Here is a 25467-nt window from a genome sequence, read left to right as displayed (position 1 = left end):
AAGAGGAAATCTTTGTTGGCTTAGTTGTTTGTGTTCTACAATTCTATAGCTTGGGATTTCTGAACAGTGCTATAAACCTAGGTTTGATTATTTCATTTATTTGAACAAATGTACCCTGGATCATGGGCAAGATGTAATAGCTTTGGAAAAGATAATGTCGCAAGTAAAATCTGGGTAGCAATGTATCTCAATACCATATAAATTCCAGTACAGCAGTTCATACAGAGCAGGGAGGCCCTCTGGTACCAGTATTCTCAGAGTGGGTGAATCTTGAAGTATTTCAAGAGACCAGATATGTTCAATCTCCTCATAGCAAATATTGTGCATACTTTCTGTGGAACCCTTACTTATTGTTAAGATGATCAAGAAGAAACTAATTTCTTTTGTGTGTATAAAGAAGTTAAGTTTTCTTTCATCCCCCCATCCTTCTTCAAACCTTTCCAAGTAGCTTTGAAATGACTGATATTTAAAAGAATTACTAAGAAATATATTCATCCCTCTTGAGAATTATTCCAAGGATGCTTAAGAAGGGAATGTGGAAGGTCATAAAATATAAGTAGGTTAGAATGAGAGATTTACAAGAATTACTTTGTTTTTTTTTTTTACAATTCAAGAATATATGGTTTATATACCCACACAGAGTTTTTTGATTAAATTTTAAATCTGAAATCCACCAAAAATCAAACAACATTTTGTTATTGAATGTTTTTAAATTTTTTGTCCTACCCCTTTTTCCTTCTCTTCCTTTACTTGCAAGTGAAAAAAGAAATGTTTTTTTTGTCTTTTTCTAAATTTTAGAGTTGTTTCCTTCATAACTGAGATCATTCTCATGTGACATTTCTGTTCTGAAAAACCACAAATATGTGCATGTCTTTTCCTTATGAAGATTTCGGTGGAAAACTATGTTGAAAAGAAGCTTACAAATAAGCTGTTTTTAGAGTGCCATGAGCTAAATGCCATGGAATTTTGAGTAAGTCCTCAAAACTTCTCTTTGAATTTACTCTAAAGGACACTAAAGCTTAAATCATTATTAATGGTTGGGGGGGGGCAGTATAAAGATCACCTCTACCAAGTATATCACAGCATATGTAACTGACAGAATTGTGCATGCCTGACTAAATCCCACATCTGGTTCAGATATCAGATAGGATACTGGCAGAGAAAGCTGAGGAGCATGGAAAGTGTTTTTTGCACTCCTGTTACACTACACTTTCTCCTCATTCCAAGGTTTCAATATCCTCTCAATGCTGCCACTAAGGAAAAAATGTCCCTGACTTGTTCTTGTCACAGCTATTTTGCCCTGTTCTAAACCATTAAAATCCACCGACATTTCTGTCAATGAAGGCATACTAGGTTTGAAGGCTAAAATTTTAGTGCTTTTACCCCAAAACTTTAGAACCCTATAATAAAATCCTGTTGCATAATATGCTACTACTATTATTATTACTGATTTTAACATAATAATATGTTTTCTGATCAAATCTGATATACTTGAAAAGGACAAAACAAGATAAAATCATATTTTGTGTATTTATTTCCAATTTACTCCAAGTCAGCAGACAGAATCAAGTTCTACTTTGCATGTACAATTCACCTCCCATGGACTTCAGAAATGGAAAGGGGGGATCAAAGCTCACACTTACTTTCTTTTAATGCATGTCTATCATGTTGATATATAATTCAAGATGCTCAGAAATTGATGTTCATGCATGCCACACCAAAGTAGACTGGAACAGCATGCCATGAACCCAGACATATGGCTAAAAGCATTTACACTGTCTTCCCAGTGCCAGGTGTCTAACTCAAGCTTTATTTTCAGTTGAAAAACCTGGTATTGGAAGAGGGAAGCCTGGGGTGGTTTTGCAGCCAACATTAAAGTTGGGCTCAATGTAGGAAGCAGACATCAGTGAGGCACAAATTTTAACATAGTTTCATAACTTAGAAACTACTGAAAGAACCATTAACTGACGAGAAGGGCTGAACTGCTGAAATTTTTACTGTTTTTAAAGATAAAATATAAATTTTCATTATAAAAAAAAAACGCTTGCATTAAAAGAACGCCACACATAGAAATCAAGTATACCCAAACTCTGTATATCTCAATGAACTTCTACACAGTTAAGAGAAGCGTTGTGAAATAATATTTTTGTACACTGAGAAGATGTATCACTTGGACTGGTTTAAGAAAAAGCTGAATGGCCAATAGCTAGGCAGGATTTTAGAGGCAGAGAGAACCCTGAGAAGAAGTGCAGAGATGAAAAGACATGGAAGAAGCAGTAAAGGAGGATGGACAGTATGAAGATGAGTAAACAAGCCTCGAGGAATTTCATAGGTTAATAGAAATGGGTTAAGTTATAAGAGCTAGCTAATAACAACTGTGGAACTTCACACTTGAGTTACACTTTCACTATAGAGTATATAACTATATTTTTATGCAATTATTATACTTACATTTTTTTCAATTATCATACAACCCAAGAATGAAAAATCAGAGTTAGAATTAGAAAAACAGTTATCTTTATATGCTCTTTCAAAACTCATGCTCATTTTTTATTACATTCATTAATTCTTTGAAAGTTTTGTACAATGTATTTTAATTATATACAACTCTTCCTGAACTTCTCCCAGATCTATCCCCATGTCATACTCAATTTCTTCAACCTCTCCCATTCTTTTCCCTTCTCACCCTCTTTCTCAACTCATAAATTCCAATTTCTTGTGTGTGGGCTCTGCCATGGAACATGGTCAAACAGCTAAGGATCACACCCTTAAAAAAAACTGACTCTTAGGAGCTATCAATTGCAAATATCAACTCAAGTGGGGGTAAGATTTTGTACTTAACTCCAACCTCCATGCTGGGATTTGTTTGACTTGACCTTGCACAGGTCTTGTGCATGCTGTCAAAGTTACTGTGAGTTCCTATGTGCCCAATACCCTGTTGTGTCTGGAGACATTGTTTTCTTGTAATTGCTTATTTAACAGTATAGTTGGCAGCATGAACCTGGGAGTATGGGGCCTAAAAATGAGGCAGACTAAAGTGTCATGCAATAGCCAACTTTATTCAGAGCATCAGACAATTTATACTCTGAGGGTAAAGAAGAGTCATATAAGTAATATATGCAATCAGAAGAACAAGCCATATGTGACAAAAACATGTTTTTCCATAGAGGCACATGAGTAACTACAGCTGAAATAAATTTACTCTTATCTGCTACACCTGGAAGGAACTGGGAAACACATTTCAAGAACAATTCTCTGTTTTAAGGAAACTAAGGTCAAAATACTCTTGTCTTCTTTTCTTGGAGTTTTCTCATGAGCACTCAGAATTCTCACAGGACTCCATTCTTAGACACTGTTACAACACTCACCCAGCATTTCTAGTTCTTACACTTTTTCTAACCCCTTTTCTGTGAAAACCAGTGAGTCTTCTTGGGAGTAGTATGCTGAAATACGACTTTCTCTAAATACTCATAGTGAACACGGGTGGTATTCAGGAGAAACATACACAGCAAAAATTCACAAAACTTTCCTTTTTTCTAAATGTGCGTGAGAAGGGAAATTAAATTTGTCCAAAGCTGCTCTTGTTTTTCAGTTAAATTTATTTATTTTACAACCCAACCTCAGTTTCTCCTCTCTCCTCCACTCCCATTCTGTCCCCCAACTTCCCATTCCCCCATCTACTCCTCCTCTATTTCTGTTCAGAAAGGGAAAGAACGCCCACAGGTATCAACAAAGCATGGCATGGCAGGTTGCAGTAAGACTAAACACCTTCCCTTGTATTAAGACTTAACAAGATAATTCAGTATGAGGAACAGATTTCCAAAAGCCAGGTAAAGCATTGGGGATAGGCCCTGTTCCCACTGTAAGGAGTTCCACAAATAGATTAAGCTACAGAACAGTCATAATATGTAGCAGGCCTAGGTAGATTCAATATAGGCTTCCTGGTTGTTGTTTCAGACTCTTTGAGCTCCTATGACCCCAGGTTAGTTGTTTCTGTGGGTTTTCTTATGATATCCTTGACCCTCTGGCTTCTACAATTCATGGTTCCTCTCTTCAGCATAATTCCCTGAGCCTGTCCTAATGTTACCTGTGGGTCTCAGTATTATTTCCATAAGTTACTCGATGAAGGCTCTCTGATGATAGTATAGCAGAATATTATTAGGCATCATTACATTGACACTTTTACTGAAAAAGATGACAGGAAAGTGGGGGCAATTTTGAGTCAGATAGAAACCTGCTGCAAGGAAAACTCCTAAAAATCTACCAGGATGACCCCAGCTAAGACTCATAGCAATGGTAGATAAGTAGCCTGAATGGCCATTTCCTGTGACCAGGCAAAACTTCCAGTAGAGGTATTGGGACACCAACCAGTCACATAACCTTTGACCTATAGTCTATCCTGCCTGTGAAGTGTTCTGTGTTAGGGGTGTCACAGAAACTGTCAGAGTGAACAATCAATGACTAGTCCAGTCTGAGATCCATACCATGAGGGAACCCACCTCTGATACTGCCTGGAGTGCTAGGACCCAGAGGCTGGATGGCCCAGAGACCTAAAATAGAAACAAATAGGATTGGAGCAAAGTTATTTTTTGTTGTTTTGTTTTGCAACAAACTTTTCAATGGTAAAGTAATAAATTAGAAGACGGTCAAGTTTCTAATTATAGGCTACTCATTGCTAAGGGAATTCTGTCACCAATCCGCTAACCAATTGAGAGGAGCATTTTGGTCCAGGTAGCTGGGGTTGGATGAGATGGAAAGGAGAGGTGGAACAGAGGAACTTTTATCCTATATTTTGTTCTTTAGTTTTATAATAAATAAACTTAAAAGAAATCAGTAACAACTCAATGTTTATCCTTCCTCAAGAAGGAAAAAGCTCATCTTTATTAGAAAATTTTGCTATTTTAGAGCTGGGAGGAAGCCATATGTTCATCTATTCCAACTCCATTATTTTATATATAAGATAACTGAGCTGAGGCCAAGAATGTAATTGACTTACTTATACACCACAGGAAAAGTACTTAAATCAAATTAAAAATAAGAATTCTAACTTTAATGCTGATCCATCCTACTCTTAAATTGCTGGTAATTTTAGTCTAATACAGGAGAACATTTTTAGTCAAGTATAGGACCTAGCATAGGAGTGAAGAGAAACAATAACAGTGTTATGGATTAAATTTTCATTTTCCTTGAAATTCATACTTGAGTCCCTAACCTGTACCATGATAATGTTAGTGTTATGGGAGATCAGTGAGGTTAGATGAAGTAGTAAGGCTAGAGCCAAATGTCTTACAGGTTTTAAAAGAAGGGATATAGACCATTTCTTAATTGGACTGTTGGGCATTTTGATGTCTAATTTCTTGAGTTCTTTATATATTCCGGATATCAGCGCTCTGTCAGAAGTGGGGTTAGTGAAGATTTTTTCCCATTCTGTAGGCTGTTACTTTGTCTTGTTGACCATATCCTTTGCTCTACAAAAGCTTTTCAGTTTCAAGAGGCCCCATTGATTGATTGTTTCTCTCAGTGTCTGTGCTACTGGTGTTATATTTAGGAAGTGATCTCCTATGCCAACGCGTTCAAGACTACTTCCTACTTTCTCTTCTATCAGGTTCAGAGTAACTGGATTTATGTTGAGGTCTTGGATCCACTTGGACTTAAGTTTTGTGCATGGTGACAGATGTGGATCTATTTGTAGCCTTCTACATGTTGACATCCAGTTATGCCAGCACCATTTGTTGAAGATGATTTCTTTTTTCCAGTGTACAGTACATTGTATATTTTGGCTTCTTTGTCAAAAATTAATAGACTGCTGGCAATGGTTGAGAGAAAGCCCAAACTGACCTACTCTGGTGATAGGATGGCTAAACACCCTAACTGTCATGCTAGAAATCTCAACCAATGACTGATGGAGGCAGATGCAGAGATCCTCGGCCAGGAGCTCCAGGAGTCTAATTGGCAAGAAAGAGGAGGGATTGAATGAGTGAGAATTGTTGATACCAAGATTGGAAAAAGCACAGTGATGAATAGCCAAACTAGTGGAAACACATGAACTATGAACCAGTAGCTGAGAAGCCCCCAACTGGATCAGGCCCTCTGGATAAGTGAGACAGTTGATCAGCTTGAACTGTTTAGGAGGCAACCAAGCAGTAGGACCGGGACCTGTCCTTAGTGCATGAGCTGGCTGTTTGGAACCTGGAGCAAAGCTTGTAGCCTGATCCTGAACTTCTAACCTGCAGATATGAGATACAAAGATCTGTCAATTAATCCACTTAGTGTAGCAATACTTTTTCTACAGAGGTTGGAACCAAAATAGTGCATGCAAAATGACCCCCTAATATTTTAGGAGATGGGAGATGTCAGAGATAGAAATGAAACATGAGTGGTAATAAGAAAATCTGTGGTGGTCTCATTTGCTTCAAGATGACTAGATCAGCTTCATACTTCCCACACACACATTCTGCTTATGGCTTCGTGTGGAAAATTCTGTGAGGAAGATTTTCTTGGCAAAGTAGTACTTCACATGTACCATAGTTTTTAATGTAGTTAGTTGGCTATGATTCTTTAGACCACTATAGATTTCAAAAATTCCATTAAAAAATGTCAAAGGATAGAGAAGAATTAATGGCAGCTTTTCCTCTTGTATAAGGAGTTCCAGGTTGAAGTTCTCTGAAGGCATCACTAGATTCTTGGTCCAGAGTATACTTGGTCTTGGAGTATACTTACCTATGACATGTAACCATGCTCTTCCCATCTCCAATCAGCAGAAAGTCACATATCCATGCGCATCAAGATATATCAAACAGTAATGTGAAAATGGGGCTCAAATCGATCAAAGATCTCTCTGACTGAAGAGTGTTAACTGCATTTACTTTTTAATTTTTTTAATTCACTCTATTGACTTGAGGGGTTGAACGTCCATGCCAAAGCATGCATTTGAGATCAGAGGACAAAATGCAGCAGTCAGTTCTTTCCTTGCACCACTTTGGTTCCCAGGATCAACCAAGTCTTCAGGCTTGGTGGCAAGTTCTTTTTCCATCTTGAGCTGTCTTGCAAAATCTTAAACACATTTTCAAAATCAAATTAAATGGAACATATCTTTCTGCAGTGTGAAAACAGCTAATAGGTTTCCCAACAATATGGTTTTGTTGTACATTGGTAGGAATTTTTTTTCCAAACTATAATAAATGGTGGTGAAATTCAGTCTTCACATTGAAATTTTTATATTTCAAATTTTGAAAGATGTTGTGTGTTCTTTTTATAAAGTAATTTATTTCAGTTTAACCCAGATCCTCTTCTTCCTTTTACTATTCCATACTATGAGTATTCTGGAAAGCTTCCTCTGTTATTATTGCACTATATTGTTTTGAGACTTTTTTCAGGGAATGAGGATTGCTGGAAAGACGTCTCAGCAGTTAAGAGAATTCAGTAATCTTGCAGAGGACCCTGGTTCAACACCTCACTCTCACAAAGTGGCTAAAAATATCACCAGAAACTCCAGTTGTAGAACATCTGACATGTAGAACATCTTCTGGTCTCTGTGGGAATTGCACACATATGGTACACATACAGACATGAACCAAACTCTCACAATTATAAACTTAAAACACATATTTTTAATCATTTGTATGTGTTAAGTTTGCATGTGAGCACAGGTGCCACTTCAGACTACAAACATTGGAAAATTGTGAGGCTGAAATTACACATGGTAGTGAACTATTTGACAAGGGAGGCAAGTATCAAACTCAGGTCATTTACAAGGGTACTGTGTGTTCTTAACACCTGAGCTGTCTCTACAGTCCCTACACTATATACTTTATAGGTTGTTTTAAGTTCCCATTTTTCAGTCTCCCAATTGCCACGGTTGGTTAAGATATATTTTCTCATTAAAAATAATGTTATTATGGGATAGCATTCTAGAACAAGCTATCAGTGCTAAAGTTTAAGGATGGTTGTGTTTGTTTGCTTGCTTGTTTATCAGGATCATTAGTACTTTCACTCTATGGGGAAAGTACTTCAACATCTAAGAAGTGCAAATCATGAGACTATTGAAAGACCATTTCACGGTGAGGAGATTGGTTGAACTCCAGAAGTTGGCAAAAATGCACCGTTGATGGAATGTCATGTTAACCTTGGTCACTTCTATGATCCAACTTCATTCTCCTCCATTGTTTACAGGAAACCTTGCTGGCTGTAGTTTCCCTGGCCTACAACTCTTGCCTTAAAAAATTCTGTGTCTTATTTCATTATAGAAGATAATAAATCCATGGTATTTATTCCAATTTTGGCTTATACAACAACAAAAACTGTAAAACAGATGCTTAAAACAATAACACTTTAATTAAATAGGGCCCTGCAGTATAGTGATATTTTATTTATGCTGAAATGTGATTTGTATGTTAACAAATAAAGTTGCCCAGGGGTCAGAGCTATTAGAGGCATAGCAAAAGCTGGGCCGTGGTGGTGCACGCCTTTAATCCCAGCACTTGGTAGGCAGAGCTAGGTAGATCTCTGTGTGTTCAAGGATACAGCCATCATTGGAGACACACGCCTTTATTCTCAATACCAACCATAGAAGACCTGGACGTCTGTACAGACAGGCAGTGACAAGGCAGTCATATAGTTGGGTTTACAACCAATGAGAAGGCAGAAGAGAAAGTCTATGTAAAGACAAAAACACAGGAAGTAGGTCTCTTGGCTGAAGAGGCTAGCTGCAGCAGATGGGTAAGTCTCTTAGCTCTGATCTCTTGGTTTTCGTCTTTGCATTGGTTCTGTGTTTCTCATTTAATAAGACGGTTGGTTACATCTACATTTGGAGCCCAACGTGACGAGAATTCATTAAAAAATGCTTGGCTTGGCTTGGTGCCAGGACCGGTTTCCCACCTGGGCGGCCCAGCTCCCTAGCTCCGGCCCAGGTAGGCTTGGTCTCAGGCCGGACTGACCGTAGCCCCAAGTGGTTACACACAGCTGTTGCTACTCACTTAACGCCTGTGCTACAAGCAACACATGCCTGCCCTGCTGAATAGGGCCCCTGACTGTAAAGCCAATACATGTGGTCGGAGCTTAAGGAAGCCCATGCTTGACTCCGCTCAAGCGGGGACACATGGCTGGATTTAAGCTTTTAGCCAGAACTTGTGGCTACGCTTTCTTCCTCTCTCTCTCTCTCTCTCTCTCTCTCTCTCTCTCTCTCTCTCTCTCTCTCTTTTCACACCTCAGACACTAGGTGGTTGTTTTGAAATTCCCTTGGATTTCTATTGTTCTACGCAGACTTGGTAAGTCAATTAAGATATCAAATATTTTAAAGGAAATTATTTAAAAGAGAATTTTTTTCCACATTAATAAAATGGGCTTTATGTGTACATTGGAAGAAAATCGGGCTCTGTTTGAAATCTTAGGCAGTCTGACAATGGAACAACTATATGAGAAGGTTAATATTGATCAAATTATGCAGTTCATTACTTTTCTTATCCTCATTTTACTATTTAAAAAGATAGTCAATTTAAGTGCCAGGATAACTGTTTTAGAAAAACCTGTTAAACCTGTAAAAATGAATTATAGAGAAATTCAAATTCAGACAGAAGAAATTAACAGTGAAGCTGTTTCAAAATTGGATCATAAGGTTATAGAAAGAAAGCCTGTTTCACACAATCAACCTTAATTTATCCGGTAGCGGTACAGCAGCTACCTGGTGAAGAGAATGAACAAAATACTTGGATTCCAATTGAAATGTTAGACTTACAAAGATTTAAGGAGGCAATAGCATCTTCTGTCATGCATTCCCCATATGTAAAGCAAATGTTAAAGAATTGGTCAACTTGTATTAGGATTCTACCACAGGACTGGCGGGAGCTGGCACAGGCTGTTCTGGAACCCACACAAAAGCTCCAGTGGCAAATGTGGTTCAAGGAGGAGGCTAAAAATGTAGAAAAACAATGGAGGGATAAAGGAACACAAGTCTGCCAGGATCAGCTTATTGGAAAAGGCCAATATGCTTCAGTACAAACACAATGTTTATATGATATCCAAACCCTAATTCTATGTCGAATGGCAGCCTTGAATACGTGGGACAGAGTTGAGGAACCAGGGGAAAAAAAACTGAGTCATTTACAAAGGTTATACAGGGCCCAAAAGAATCTTTCACAGATTTCTTACAAAGATTGACTTCAGCAGTAAAGAGAATGGTCCTGGATTCAGAAGTCAGTCAGATAATAATTGAATCTTTGGCTTTTGAGAATGCAAACACAGTATGCAAGAGAATAATCAGGCCATTAAAGGCAAAATCTGCACCCTAGACACACGGTTAATGTTGAAGCTCATGACCATGATGATATGTGGGTAGGAGAAGCAATTTCAAAAGGTTTGAAAAATGTTAGATGTTTTGGATGTGGGAAGCAAGAACATTTAAAAAGGGACTGTAAACGGGTCATTCCTAGAAACAATGTTTCTTCAAGGAACACTGGCAACAAAATGGCCCTTCCTTCTGGAGTATGCAGAAGGTGTGGTAAGGGAAAACACTGGACCAAGGAATGTAGATCAACAAGGGACAGGCAAGGTAATCCTTTGCCTTGGTCTTTGGGAAACTCCCAGAGGGGCCTCAGCCAGGCCCCCACAGTAAATCCAGTTCAAACCTTTCCTGCAGCCATAGAGGAAACCCCTACTCAGAACAACTAAATAACCAAATGCCTATTGGAATAAATGAGGGTGGTCGGGAAGATGAAACAGAGAGAATAGAAAATTCAGGAAAAAACATGAAGAAAAATTTTTGGCAAACTTCTATTAATGAAAAAAGACCAAAATTAATGATAAAAATAAATGGTGTTTTGTTGTCTAGTCTGGTCGACACAGGAGTGGACGTTACCATAATTGCACCAGAATTTTGGCATCCAACTTGGCCTCTTCGGGAGGTATACGTTCAACTGTTAGGAATTGGGACATTATCTCGAGTGAAACAGAGTGCAAGATGACTCAAATAAATAGGTCCAGAAGGACAGAGAGGAAAATTAAAACCATATGTGCCTAACATAGCTATGAACCTGTGGGGTCTAGACTTGTTGCAACAATGTAATACTCAGATTAACATCCCTCTAATCTCAGAAACAAATCATAAACTAGCACACGTTTCTGAGAGAAATATTAGAAGGCATTATTCTGAGCAAATATCCCAAAAGTGATAGAATTGATCTTATAAAGAGAGCTGCTACCCAGCACTTAGTAGGCAGAGCTAGGTAGATCTCTGTGTGGTGAAGGATACAGCCAGCATTGGAGACACACGCCTTTATTCTCAATACCAACCACAGAAGACATGGAGGTCTGTACAGACAAGCAGTGACAAGGCAGTCATGTAGTTGGGTTTACAACCAATGAGAAGGCAGAAGAGAAAGTCTATGTAAAGACAAAAACACAGGAAGCAGGTCTCTTTGCTGAAAAGGCTAGCTGTAGCAGACAGGTAAGGCTCTTAGCTCTTAGATCTTAGATGATCTCTTGGCTTCTTTGCATTGGTTCTGTGTTTCTTATTTAATAAGATGGTTGGTTACATCTACACTGCAGTGTTCACTTGATTTTTCTGCAATTTTGCCCACTGACTGACAAAGATAAGCAAATTTTCAATGAAGAAAAGTTACAAACAGAAGAAAACATAATTTCATAAAAGTAATTGTATGCTGGTTAACTCATTCTCTGGAAAAATAAATAACCAAAATCTCTAACTTAAAGCATTTGGTGGTATTTATCCTTCAAGAATTTTATTTTGAATTATTTTACCAGAGCAATAACATAGAAGGGAGACTTGGGACAGGATATGTGATGAATCTCCAGTGGTGCTTATGCCACTGATCAAAATTTCTATTTGTCTTTTGAATTGAAACTCAGGACTGTATCTTTTGGAACAAAAAAAATAGTAATTTCATGAGAATTTATTCTTTGGAGTTAAAAGCTTCCTTATAATTTGATACTAGAAGACTTTCTAGTCAAATATTAGGGCATATTAAAATTGTTGATTATTGGCCATTTTCTGAAAATGCAGGGATGGATCTGGCCAGAGCCCATCCACCTAGGCAGTATTTAATTAAACTGGCTTCAAATTTGGCTTTGGAAGAAATTTGTTGAATATTATTGAAGTTCCTTTAATAAATTGATAATACTGACATTATGACAGGACAAAATTTAGAAAACGAACAGCAAGTGAATATTTGGCCTGAAGATTGTAACCTTCAATGTAATGTACATTAATATATTTAAAGGTATTAGCTGTATTCATTCTTTAGGGTTTAACATGCCAATCATTCAAATGGGAATTGAAAACCATATAGAATAGGCATATTTAGAAAAACTTTTCCCCACATCCCTTTCAATATTTGTTATTGTTTTATTCATCCTTGACATTGTGACTTGGATGAAATGAAATCTCAAATTTGTTATGATTTGTATGTCCCTAGTTAACAAGGATAATGAACATTTTGGAGAATATGTCTTACCCATTTTTTTTCATCCCCCAAGATCTCCTTATTTAGAACCCAGGCCTATTTCTTGAATGAAATAGTTCTTTGTTAGATTTTTTTTAATACTTTATATGTTCTGGATATCAATCCTATATCAAATGTACAGCTGGAAGAGATTATATTTCTTCCTGTTGGGTTTCTCTCCACCCAGAAGATTGCTTTTTTAGGAGTGTAAAAGCTTCTTTTCAATTTCATGAATTCCTACTTGTCAATTGTTGGCCTAAATTTTTTAGCAAATAGAATGCTATTCAGAAAGTCCTTGTATACACCTATATTATGTAGGGTATTGAGAATGGTATCCCTAACAGTTTCATTATTTCTGATTTCACATTTAAGTGTTTGGTCCATTTGGTGCAAAGTGATAGATACGGGTCTAATTTCCTTCTTCTGAATGTAGGCATGCAGTTTTTGCAGCACCATTTGCTGAAGGTGCTTTCTTTTCTCCCACTTATGTTTTTGGATTCTTTCTTAAATATTAGATGACTGTTATTACATCTATTCAAGTTTGAGTATTCTACCTTGTTCCATTGATCTATATGTCTGTTTTTCTTTAAGTACCATATATATTGTTCTTGTCACTATGGCTCTGTAATTTATCTTAAAATTTGGAATGGTAATTATTCCAGCATTGTTCTTTTGGTTCAGGATTATTTTGACTATCCAGGACTTTTGTGGTTTCATATAAAGTTTAGGTTAGTACTTCCTACTTCTGTGACAAATGAGATTGGAGTTTTGAATGTGACTGCACCAAATCTAGAAATAGCTTTTGCTAAAATAGTAATTTTCACAGTTTTAATTCTACTAATATGTGAGCATGAGAAGTCTTTCCATTTCCTATCTTTCTTCAGAGGTTTAGTTTTAATTGTAAAAGTGTAAGTGCCAGTGCTTACTTACAGAGCCAGGGTCACCTGATTACAGTAGGTAGGAATGAAAACCAGGCCAGGATGCAGGTATCTCAGCAAGACTCGAGCTTAATCAAGTTTATTGCAAGCAGTCAGACTTTTTATACCCTTATCAGAAACAGAATAAAATGGTGATCAGTATAGTGAAGTTCATAAGCTATACAGGGTCCACAAGATATGACTAAGACTAATTGTCCAGCCAAGATTCTATATGCTTTATTGACTTCTAGGGAATGTAGAGATAAAGAAAGCCTGAATGTGTTACTGCCTAAGGAAGTGCCTTGTTTTCTCAGGAACTGAAAGGCACACAGTGAGCCAGGAGCCATGGACTCTAACCTGAAAAGGCTATGGTGCCCCTCAAGGTAGCAAGACTAGGCCAACCCCATGATTCCCTGTGTAGTAGTCCTTCACTTTCTTAATTAAATTTATTCTCAGATATTTTATTTTCTTTGAAGTTATTGTGAATAGGTGCCCACATTCAGTGAAGATGGGTTTGCATACTGGCCCAACCACTGTGAAAATCGGCATGTAGAGTTCTCTAAGATATAAATATTACATGACCCACCTATATCACTTCTCAGCATATGCCTAAAGGACTAAACACACTCCTCCACAGACACTTGTTCAGCCATGTTCTTTGCTACTATATTCACAATAGCTAGGAAATGAAAACAACTTAAATATCATTTAACTGATAGATGGATAATGACAGTGTGGTACATATATTATATAATTATATATGTACCACACTGTCATTATATTAATATAGTATATATTAATATAGTATATTAATATAAAATATATTAATATATAATGTATCTATTAATATATATTAATATATTATATATATTAATATACTCTGCAGCCATAAGGAAAAGATGAAATAAACCTTGCAAATAAATGGATGGGAATAGAAAATGTCATACTGAGGAAGATAACTAAAACTCACAAAGACAAATATCACATAATCTCTTTCATCTTAAACTCCTACTTCCAAATTTTCAGATGTGAATACATATCTTGGAATAACTGAAGAAACCAGAAATATAAAAAGCATCCATTGTCTGAGGAGCAGGAGGCAAAAAGAGGATTGTAGCAGGGAAAAAGTGGTTTGATTTGGGAAAAATGGGGTTTGAGGGCTCTGGTTAGGTAAGTGGAGATAAACACAGAAGATGGGGTTAAAGTAACTATAAAGTTATGCAAAATAGTCACAAGGAATCAAGTTATTGATCATCTATCTAAAAATAATCTATAATATACTTAATGCTGTGTATAAATATAGGTATATCTTTTTTATTCTTTCCTCATTTATTGAAAGTAAATTTTTTTCTCGTACAATATATCCTGATTGCAGTTTCCCCTCCCTCTACTCCTCCCATTTTCTCTCTACTTCCACTCCTTTTCTGTCTCCCATTAGAAAAGAACTGTGGTGATGTATTATGTCCTCCAATGTCTCCAAATAAAATTTACTGGGGATCAGAGGAAAAAACTACTATATTAATATAGAAGTCAGGCAGTGGTAGCACACATCTTTAATCCTGTCACTTGGGAGGCAGGGATCTGTCTGTATCTCTGTGAGTTCAAGGCCACACTGGGAACAGAGCCAGGTATAGTGATATGTCTTTATTCCCAGCACTAACCATAGAGGTCTGGAAGTATGTACATACAGACAGGAAGTGACAGAGCTGGACAGGAAGAGGAAGTGATGTAGCTGGACTGAGAGAGCAAATGAGAGAACAGAACAGAAAGGCATATAGGTGTGGATAGACAGGTAGTAGCTTGCTTTGGAAGCTGCTGAGTTGGTGAGGTGATGTTAGCTGTAGCTTTTCCTATTCCTCTGATCTCTCTCAAGCTTTAACCCCAATTTTGGATCTTTGTTTTTTATTAATAAGACCATTTAGCAATTTGTCTACAAAAAATAGGCTTCTAAGTGATAACAACAAAACATTAGCAAAATGAAATATAATAAGGTAAAGAAAAACCATCACATCAAATTTGGGCAAGGCAAACAAACAGAAGAATCCAAGAGAAGGCATAAGAATCAGACACCCATTCCATTATACATTCATAAGTCCCATAAAAATACTAAACTGAAAGCTATAACATATATACAGAGGACCTGGTACAGACTCCTGTATGCCCTGTGCTTGCTGCTTCAAATCAGTCTCTTTGAGTTCATATGAGCTTTGCTCAGTTGATTTAGAGGTGCTTGTTCTCCTGGTGTCCTCCTTTTCCTCTGGTTCTTATATTCTTTCTGTGGAGTATCCTGAATTATGAGGGGGAGGATTTTGTTGGATGGAGAAACCCCATTTTCAGTTGTGTATTCCAAGGTCCCTCTCTTTCTCTTTCTCTCTGTCTCTTTCTCTCTGCATAATATCTGGCTATGGGTCTCTGTATTTGTTCACAATTGTTGTAGGAGGAAGCTTCTCTGATGACAGTTGAATAAGGCACTAATTTATGAGTACAGAAGAATATCATTAGGAGTTATTTTTATTGCTTTATTACTTTTTTTAAGACCAGTAGTATTTGGTAATACCTGAAGTCTCTGGGCTATCTAGTCTCTAGTTCTGGGTTAACCAAACAATGTCCAGTATGGGTTCCATCTCCTGAAGTGGGCCTTAAGTTATATCAGACATTTCTTGATTAGTCTTATACATACTGTGCTACCATTGCCCACGCATATGTTGCAGATAAGACAGCATTGTAAATCCATAGGTTTGTGGCTGTGTTGGCATTTAAATATCTGTTTAGTTGCCTGCCAACTACCTTCCTGTACTGAAGACACTAGATCTTATGGTTGAAGCTTCTACGTAGGCACTAGCTCAACTTCTTCATGTTCAATGAGTTGTGTGGATGTTGTCTTCAGCAATAGGGCCTTCTGTCAGTATTTGGAGAACAATCTAGTGTCTTGACAACAGCCTGAGATGCTTGAGGGTTTCCATGGGTCCTTAGGCCAACAACTCAATTAGATGTAATGCAATCCTGTTACTGGAAGCTTTATTTGGTGACAAAAGATGGCCACTTGCAATTCTGTCTCCATTATTTGGAGACTTCTTTAGTATCATTTATTTTAGAAAGTTCTCATTGCACTTGGTTTCCATACTAGCCCTCAAGTGCCTTTCAGTTATAACTGTTTCTTTCTTCATTCCCTCCGTCAACTCCATCTCCCGTCCTGCTCCCCACCTGATCCTTCTATTTCCACCCTCAGTAAACCCATAAAATCTATTCTATTACCCCTCCCTGGGAGATCCATGTGTCCACCCTATTCTCTTAATTGAGTTTGTGGTTTGAGAGAGATAAGAGTTCATCAGTGAAGAATGGTAGCAAGCAGTAGGCATAGCAGCAGGGGCAGGAAGCTGAGAGTCACATCCTTTATCACAAGATCAAAGCAGAATAAAATGGAAATAGGGAAAGTTTATTAATTCTCAAAGCCTAACATCAATAACATACTTTCTCCAGCAAGCCTAAATTTCCTAAACCTCCCCAAAGAGCACTACAAACCAAGAATTCAAGTATCTGAGTTTATAGTTACTATGGGTATCTTGCAGTGTAGCTGGATCTGCTCTCCTCTGCAGAGATTAGCCATCAGTGTCAAGTTCAACTCAAAGAAAATCTAGTAATTTCTTTAGTTCTACTCTCAATATGGCTTACATTTTTTCCTGCCAAACAAAACTAATTCTTTTCTTGAGAGTATCTTAGTAGTTTTGAATGCAGTCACCCCTTTCACATCTGTTGTTGGAGATATTTCATTTTTGCATTATATATATATATATATATATATATATATATATATATATATGTTCCATCCATTTGTCTGCAAATTTCTTCATATCATTTTTGACACCTAAGTAATGCTCCATCATGTAAATGTCCATTTTCTTTATCTATTTTCTGAAGCTGGTCAGTGGTGGAACATGCCTTTATCCCAGCACTAGGGAGACAGAGGCAGACAGATCTGTAAGTGTGAGGGCAGCCCAGTGTAAACAGTGAGTTCTAGGTCAGCCAGGGCTACACAGAGAAACCCTGTCTTTAAAAAAGAAAGCATGTAGTTTAAATGACTTTTATTACTTACCATTTTGACAAGTGAAATTGCTTTCTCCAAGAGCCATAGACCACCTAACTAAATATTCCCACATCAAGCATGAGAGGTATTCTTCTGAATTTTCCATCAGGGCTGTCCAAGAGACTCCCAAAATATACAGGCTTTGCTCTTGCCCTTCACTGTACCTGAGGTGAAAGGTAAATCCCTTTTGCTGAAGACATCATGAACTTGAGAAACAAGACCAGAGACCCCTGAACTGGAACTGAATTGAATGCCTCCTTCCTGAGAACTAACTTTCATGGTACAAGAAGCAAGTTTCAAATGGAGGGAAGAAAACAATAGTCCTACCTAGCTACGATGTCTCTGAACTGTAGCATAAATCCTAATTGGTCTTAATAAAACTCCAGAGCCAGATATTGGAGTAAATTCTGAAAGATCAGAGAGATAAAGGAGCCATCCACTAGAAAGAGTTCTTACCTCTACTGAATCCTCAGGCTAAAAGGGCTGAGCTCCTTTCTCCACCCTGCCTTAAAACTTCCTCTCTCTGTCCAGTCATGTCACTTCCTGTTTCCTCCTGCCAGGTGCTGGATTAAAGGATTAAAGGCCACCACTGACTGGCCTCTGGTGGCTAGCTCCACACTCTGGTCTCCAGGCAAGGTTTATTTGTTAAAGCACAAACAAAATATCACCACAGTCATGACCAGCATCACATAATTAACTCCAACGGTGCTGTAGATACACCTTGGCAGGAATGAACAGCCCTATAATTGGATTTAAGACCAATTTAAAAAGAAGGAAATCATTGCATGGTGATGGAAACCTAGTCAAATGCCAAAAGCATTCTACAGTTAAGCATATTCTGACTATTCTGATTCTGATACTAACCAAAGCTGGCATCAGAATTCAATGTGTAGAGTTTAGGCCAAAGATGTCTTCCCTTCAGAGGCCATATTACTTAAACATATGTTCCATTTGAATGGGACTGTGAGTTAACTCACAATATGTCCAACTTGACTTCAAAGTCAGAGACTTCTGAGACTTTCTTCTGAAACTGATTATTTCCTAGAATGGCTCAGAAAACTAGGGGAACATTTTTTTTTTTTTTATTACAGGATTACTCTACAGAACAATGGTGAACAGTCAAAAGAAGTTTACAGTGTAAGATCCAGAAAGATCCCAAATACATTTGTGTCTATTAAGGAGAATGCATTCACCAACTTGGAAATTACTTTTTACCAGATTTCCATTATTTAGTATTTTGGTGGAGGCTCCGTTCTATCATATATAATTAAACAATTAGCTATTAGTGAGTATCTCAACATCACACTCCCCTATCCTTGGGGAGATCAGGTGGGCAGGCTTGAAATTCTTATTCATGGAAGTCCTGATTGTTTTCCTTTGCATGGAGTGCCTCATTAGGAATCTATTAGTGTCCTACAAGAATCGCCTAATTTGCATAAAGCCTGTTATGGAAAGGGGCACATCATGAATGACAAAAGATCATTCTCCTACTCTGTTGCAGAGAAACTTTCAAGGGTTTTAAGAACACTTCATTCTAGAAATTATTAATCAAGTAAAAATTTGTGACATCACAACATCATATATTTTTTTATTTTATTTTACAGTACAATTCAGTTCTACAGATCAGCCACAGATTCCCTTGTTCTCCCCCCCCCGCCCCTCTCCCCTTCCCCCAAGCCCACCCCCTGTTCCCACCTCCTCCAGGGCAAAGCCTCCCCCTGAGGATTGAGATCAACCTGGTAGACTCAGTCCAGGCAGGTCCAGTTCCCTCCTCCCAGGCTGAGCCTAGCCACCCTGCATAAGCCCCAGGTTTCAAACAGCCAACTCATGCAATGAGCACAGGACCCAGTCTCACTGCCTGAATGCCTCCCAAACAGATCAAGTCAATCAACTGTCTCACCCATTCAGAGGACCTGATCCAGTTGGGGGCCCCTCAGCCATTGGTTCATAGTTCATGTGTTTCCATTCATTTGTCTATTTGTCCCTGTGCTTTATCCAACCTTGGTCTCAACAATTCTCGCTCATATAAACCCTCCTCTTTCTCGCTAATTAGACTCCTGGAGCTCCACCCAGAGCTTAGCCATGGATCTCTGCATCCAGATCCCTCAGTCGTTGGATGGGGTTTCTAGCATGACAATTAGGGTGTTTGGTCATCCTATCACCAAAGTAGGTCAGTTAGGACTGTCTCTTGACCATTGCCAGGAGTCTATTGTGGGGGTATCTTTGTGGATTTCTGTGGGCCTCTCTAGCACTTTGCTTCTTCCTATTCTTATGTGGTCTTCATTTACCATGGCCTCCTATTCCTTGTTCTCCCTCTCTGTTCTTGATCCAGCTGGGATCTCCTGCTCCCCCAAGCTCTCTTTCCCTTGACCCTCGCCCTTCATTACTCCCAATCATGTCCAGGCTGTTCATGTAGATCTCATTCATTTCTCCGTCATTGGGTGATCCCCATGTTTTTCTTGGGGTCCTGTTTTCCAGGTAGCCTCCCTGTAGTTGTGAGTAGCAGTCTAATCATCTTTGTTTTACATCTAGCATCTTCCTATGAGTGAGTACATACCCCATTTGTCTTTCTGAGTCTGGGTTACCTCACTCAGGATGATTTTTTCTAGATCCATCCATTTGCCTGTAAACCTCATGATGCTATTGTTTTTCTCTGCTGAGTAGTATTCCATTGTGTATATGTACCACATTTTATTTATCCATTTCAGTTGAAGGGCATCAAGGTTTTTTCCAGGTTCTGGCTATTACAATCAATGCTGATATGAACATAGCTGAGCAAGTGCTCTTGTGGTATGATTGAGCATTCCTTGGGTATATGCCCAAGAGTGGTATAGCTGGGTCTTGGGGGAGACAACATCATATATTTTTATGGAAGCATGACACTATCACTTTCATTTCAGTCAAGTTAGGGAAATGGTAAAGATCTTATCTGTTTCAGTCTTCAATGTGTAGCATGCCAATCTTTCCACTAGGTGTTGAATACTTTACGGAACTATTTTTCCGTAAATTTTTAAAAATGTGACTTTGATTATGTATTAAACACTGCTTAGGCTCTACCCATATTTGCTTTTAAACACTTCAGTCTATTACCATCATAGCTCATGTTTTGGTAGATAAGTTGCTTCAAGTCAGCTCAAGTGTTTCTGTAGACTATTCATTTCCAATGGTTGACCCTACATAGTAGGAAGGGATGACTGTTTTTACTTAAATGCTTTACTTAAGTGGGTTTTTGTGTGACATGCTTTTATAAGGAGAATATTGACCATTAGATTGTATGATAAGGAAAAAAGAGGAAAGCAAGCTATGGCTGATAAATTAACAGTGAAATGGTGAGGGCTAGAGGAAATACTTTTTAGACTTATAAGAACAAAATCCAGGAGCTTTTCAAAAACTAGCATGTGTCCAAAGCAACTGAAGGGCTTGTCAAAATGGGTATTGTTAGCCCAAGCCCCAGAGATTTTGGTTGCTTCCTGAAAAATTAGATTTCTATCAAAGTATAGGTGATATTGATGAGCTAATTAGGGAATTTCACTTCAAAAATCTGCTGTGGCACTATGACCTAAGTCCTACCTATTTCTAGGCCAATGGCATGAGGAGAATTAACAGTATATAGATTTGAAGCAAGAATAACTATAAATACTATTATAGTATTTATAATAATAATTATAATAATTTCTCCTATACAATAGGAGAAAAACTATTTAGCCATCTATTTTGAATGTCTTTCTTCAACTTTTATTTTTATAAAAAATTCCAACCATTATACTATAAAAATACAAACATCTTTACACTTTTTTTAATGTATAAAAAGAGATGCTTTTCAGAATATTTTCACATATACTAGTTCATTTGCTTCTTCTAAGAATACATTTAAGTTCATGAACAGGTTATATCATGATACAAATGAAACCTAAAGATAAATAATAAATTCTATGTTCACATGGCTGAGAAGTATCAGTCAGAACTATTGTCCATTTTCTCATAAATACTATATTGTTATTCCTACAATACTATCTTTAAAATAAGATGAACATTGGAACTCAGGAGCTACTTATGTAGAAGACTTAATGAGTGCCAATATATAAATGTAATGACCCCTAATGTTTGGCATGAGATTTAAGTAATCAGAAATCAGAAGTAAGCAGTTATGCACTGAATTGTTTTAGCTGTCAACTTTACACTACTTAGAATAATCTGAGAAGAGAGTCTTAGAGAATGAATATTTAGATAACTTTGGCCTACAGACATGTCGGTAGGGAATTATCTTTAATATATATGGAGACTAAGTCATATAAATGTATATCGATCCATGTGCAATTGTATATATATTTTTGGTGTGTTCATTTCTCTTTTTGTTTTCTGCTAGAAGAAGGTTGTATCTCACAGATTAATTCTTGATACAATTGGCCATTCCAGCATGTCTATCAATACCTGAAAGAAAAAAGAGAATGGATATTAATTTATCTCTAATGTTAAAAAGAAAACTTTAATTACATACCCATTCTAATAATGTAAAGGGGAGTTAGTAACTTTGAAATCTAACTTTGTTTCTCAGGAATAGCAACAGAAATCCTGACTTACTACTTCAGAAACCATTAAAGAAAATAAGGGGGTAATGTAGATCATATATATATCAAAGATCAAAAGAACAAAGTTACAGAACATAGAAGTAGGTATAGGATCAAGCTCTGATGCTAGGTAAGAGTAGGGTGATGAAAGGTGGGAAGTTGAAGAGATTAAGATGAGCCAATGGGCAAACATTTCACTCACCCTTGGTCAAGACCATTATATAACCATGAGGAGGCACTCAAACCAGTACACAGGCCACATGTAGGCAAGCACATGGAAATATGGGAAGATACATGCAGGCAAGATGGGAAAGGCAATGGTTCAGTCTACAGCTTCTAAACTCAAGTCCCATATTTACATAGAACCAACACAAAAGTTACTTTCTGCCAAAAATAATTATGTAACATATTATATCACCATTACATTGGAGGCTCTCAGAAATCCAGTGTCAGGCAATTTACGCTAATTCAGAGCCCAGAAGATGTCCAATGTCAACCATGTTTTAACGGACTCATACTGTACATCTGTAGTAGTTTCATATTATCTAAACACGAACTGGTTCTTGTGTCCTTCTATTTCCAACATCCTATGACTTTTAGATAACTGGTGTTTTATTAAAGTAGGACCTACTAGGATTCTATTTAGACCCATAATCCATAATTACAGTGTAGAGAATAACCATATCTCCTCTATGGATTCTCACTCCGTAAATATTTCAGGCTCTTTAGCCCTGCATGCTCTCAGGACCTCCATGCTATGTAGGTTTCCTTTGTTTTCAGGCCCTAAGGTTCCCAAGTCTCTCAATTTTGTACACACATGGACTGGAGGGCTCACTTAATGACTACTAGTCATTGAGTCTTTGATGCAGCCAGTGGCTGTGCTAGCTAACCTCTGTTTTTCTTTAACTATCATCAGACGGTCACGTTGTTACTTTATATGTGGCTCATGGACACTAATAGAACTCTCAGTATTTGAGACATTTTTCTTCTGGGGGAGAATATTTTGTACTATTATATGTGTTTGCTTATCTTATGCCCTTCTGGAACTCTTTTGTTAGGGAATAACTACTTAGTGCCACCTCTTTGGAACAGAAAACTGAGACCCTGGTACTCTTGAGGACTTCATCATCTACCCCCATGATTTTATAGCAGATACCTGGGCAGCCATTAGACTCAGAACAACAAATTCAAATCTTTGAGAGAATCAGAGACTTGTATTTGTATATTGTCATTAACATAATGATACAACGTGATGACCTTGGACTATTGCCTAGAATCAAGTTATGTGTCATCAAACTGTGACAAATTGTGGGGCTGCACAGATTTCTCTTGGATAGTGTGATATGATATATGTCCAACATAAACTTTTCTAGTTGAATAAAAAGAGTTTTTGATCCACTATACCATGATATTGACTCCAAGTCAGATTTGCTCAGTCCTCTAAGTCCATGAAGGATAGCACAGCAGCATGCATAGGTGGAGTCACCATATTTATTTCTCATTGCTCACAACCATTCTGAGTTTTATCTGGTTTCCACACTGACCATGGAGATGTGTTGTAGTATTATGTGTTACTCATATTAAATCAGCATGTTCCCTGGAACCGCATGGTTCCTAGGTTTGGCAATCTTTGCAGAGATAGTAATGAGGAAGGCCCCTCTCCATTGGTTTCACAGTCCACATTTGCAGTTTGAGTTCTCTGATAGCTGCTTGAAATGTTGCCAACACTCACAGAATGTCCACAGTTAGGACATACTCCACTACAAGGAAGCATACACTATATATGACTGGGGGAGGGTGACAAAAAGGTCAGATATCCAAAGAGACATTTATGAATTTGGCCTTGATTGACCTAGAGCCATTTATGTATGATGCCAGAAAAGCTTTTAAGGTTTCTGTGGACGAAAGTATAATCAGTTCCACTAACCACAAATGCTGAACACCCTTTGTACATTAGTGGAGAACCAATTAATAATGGGCATAATGTTTAATGTCTTCTGTAAGTCCCCACTTGATGAGGCCCAAAGTACTTGTCTCTGTCTGGAGAGGTTTCATATCCAGGACCCTTTTCATGATCCAAGGCAGAGCCAGCATCCACAGTGTGTCTAACTACAGGGTATGGGGATGCTCTGCAGGCCTGTTCACTGAGGTCCATTGTTTCTAGCACAGGAAATACTCTACTTGCCACCTGCACTGCTAAAGGTAATGTTACATTTTGGGAGTCTGACATATATTTCACTCTTGAGCTACCTCTAATAAGCCCCTCTATGAGGTTGCTTTATTTGTAGTATTTGTCAACTTACCACATACTGTATGTACTACAACCATCACAGAGGTCATTAGCATGTGTTTTCCCCAGTTCTGTGGTTGTGTCTTGTAGGCACCGCCTTTAAGTGGGGTGGTATTGATGGAGGCCAATCTCTCCGTATACTGTGATGCCATCAAAATGCTATCTTCCACCTCTTAGCGGTATAGGGTTCAGCTGCTCCAAACTCTAAATATACTCCTTTTTTAAAAAACATAAAAACATTCTTATTCAGATAATGCTCTAAATCACATATTCAAGTTTTCAAGTTTTGTTTAAATTTGAAAATTTTACACCTCGACTTCTAACCTCAAAATGTCCTCAAGACCAGTTTTCTCTGCAGTTAAAAGAGCCAGTTAATTTTCCAAGCTCTGCTCCTCTCCCAGAAGAATGTCCAACAGAATCTGAAGAGATACTCCCAGTGAGGTAGGGCAGTTGAATCTTTCTGACTATGCCAGACATGAGATCTAAGTTCCATTACTATGAAAGGAGGAAACTCCCTACAGGTTAGAGATTGAAGAGATCATGAGGAGCTGACAGAAAATAAGAAATACTCTGTTTACTCTGGGTGAAGGCCACTAGACAGGCAGACACCAGCAGATATGCAAGCACACATATAGAAGAGCACATAGGCTACAAGGAGGGAGCGACATAGACCTACAGGTACATAAACACAAGAATGGGAAGGAGTGAGGCCTAGGTCCCAGCCTGTGACCTTGAAGCCATATTTATCCAGAACCCACATAAAGCAACATCCTGCTAAGAATAGTTACATAAAAGATTATATCACTGCCTATTTTGGGGTCTCCTAGACACACAGTATTTGTTATTTGTGCAGACTCTAAGCCCTTACTTAACTGTTAAATTAAGTATTTTAATTCCTGTAGCTGTTCCCAAACATTCTATGATCTATAATCTTAGAATCCTTGTTTCTGCCTGTGGTTTCTTTGTTAGTGCTCTATGGAGCTCATGTGCAGATATTTTTATGCTTCCATATAAATGATTTTGACATAAAAGCCTACATGAGGTTTTGAAATTCTTCTAGCACTTCCCCTTATACATTTCAGCATTTCAATTTTGTATACAATCAAGATAATCACAGCTGTCATTGTTAGCACCACTGTAATGAGAAAAATAA

General features: G+C 37.8%; 1 long non-coding RNA gene across 2 annotated transcripts in view; it reads right to left on the bottom strand.

The window, feature by feature from the left end:
* Positions 1-19171: 19171 nt before the first annotated feature.
* LOC107399636 (uncharacterized) overlaps positions 19172-25467 on the bottom strand; it is an 88812-nt gene continuing 82516 nt past the window's right edge. For both annotated transcript variants that reach the window (XR_013043190.1, XR_006061902.2), the window contains 2 exons: positions 24328-24530; positions 19172-21887 (listed from right to left, as the gene is read on the bottom strand). This is a non-coding gene — a long non-coding RNA (uncharacterized LOC107399636). The remainder of the gene's footprint in view (positions 21888-24327; positions 24531-25467) is intronic.

Source organism: Peromyscus maniculatus, chromosome 11 (assembly GCF_049852395.1).
Source record: "Peromyscus maniculatus bairdii isolate BWxNUB_F1_BW_parent chromosome 11, HU_Pman_BW_mat_3.1, whole genome shotgun sequence".
NCBI lineage: Eukaryota > Metazoa > Chordata > Mammalia > Rodentia > Cricetidae > Peromyscus > Peromyscus maniculatus.
This window is presented reverse-complemented; position numbering and strand designations above follow the sequence as displayed.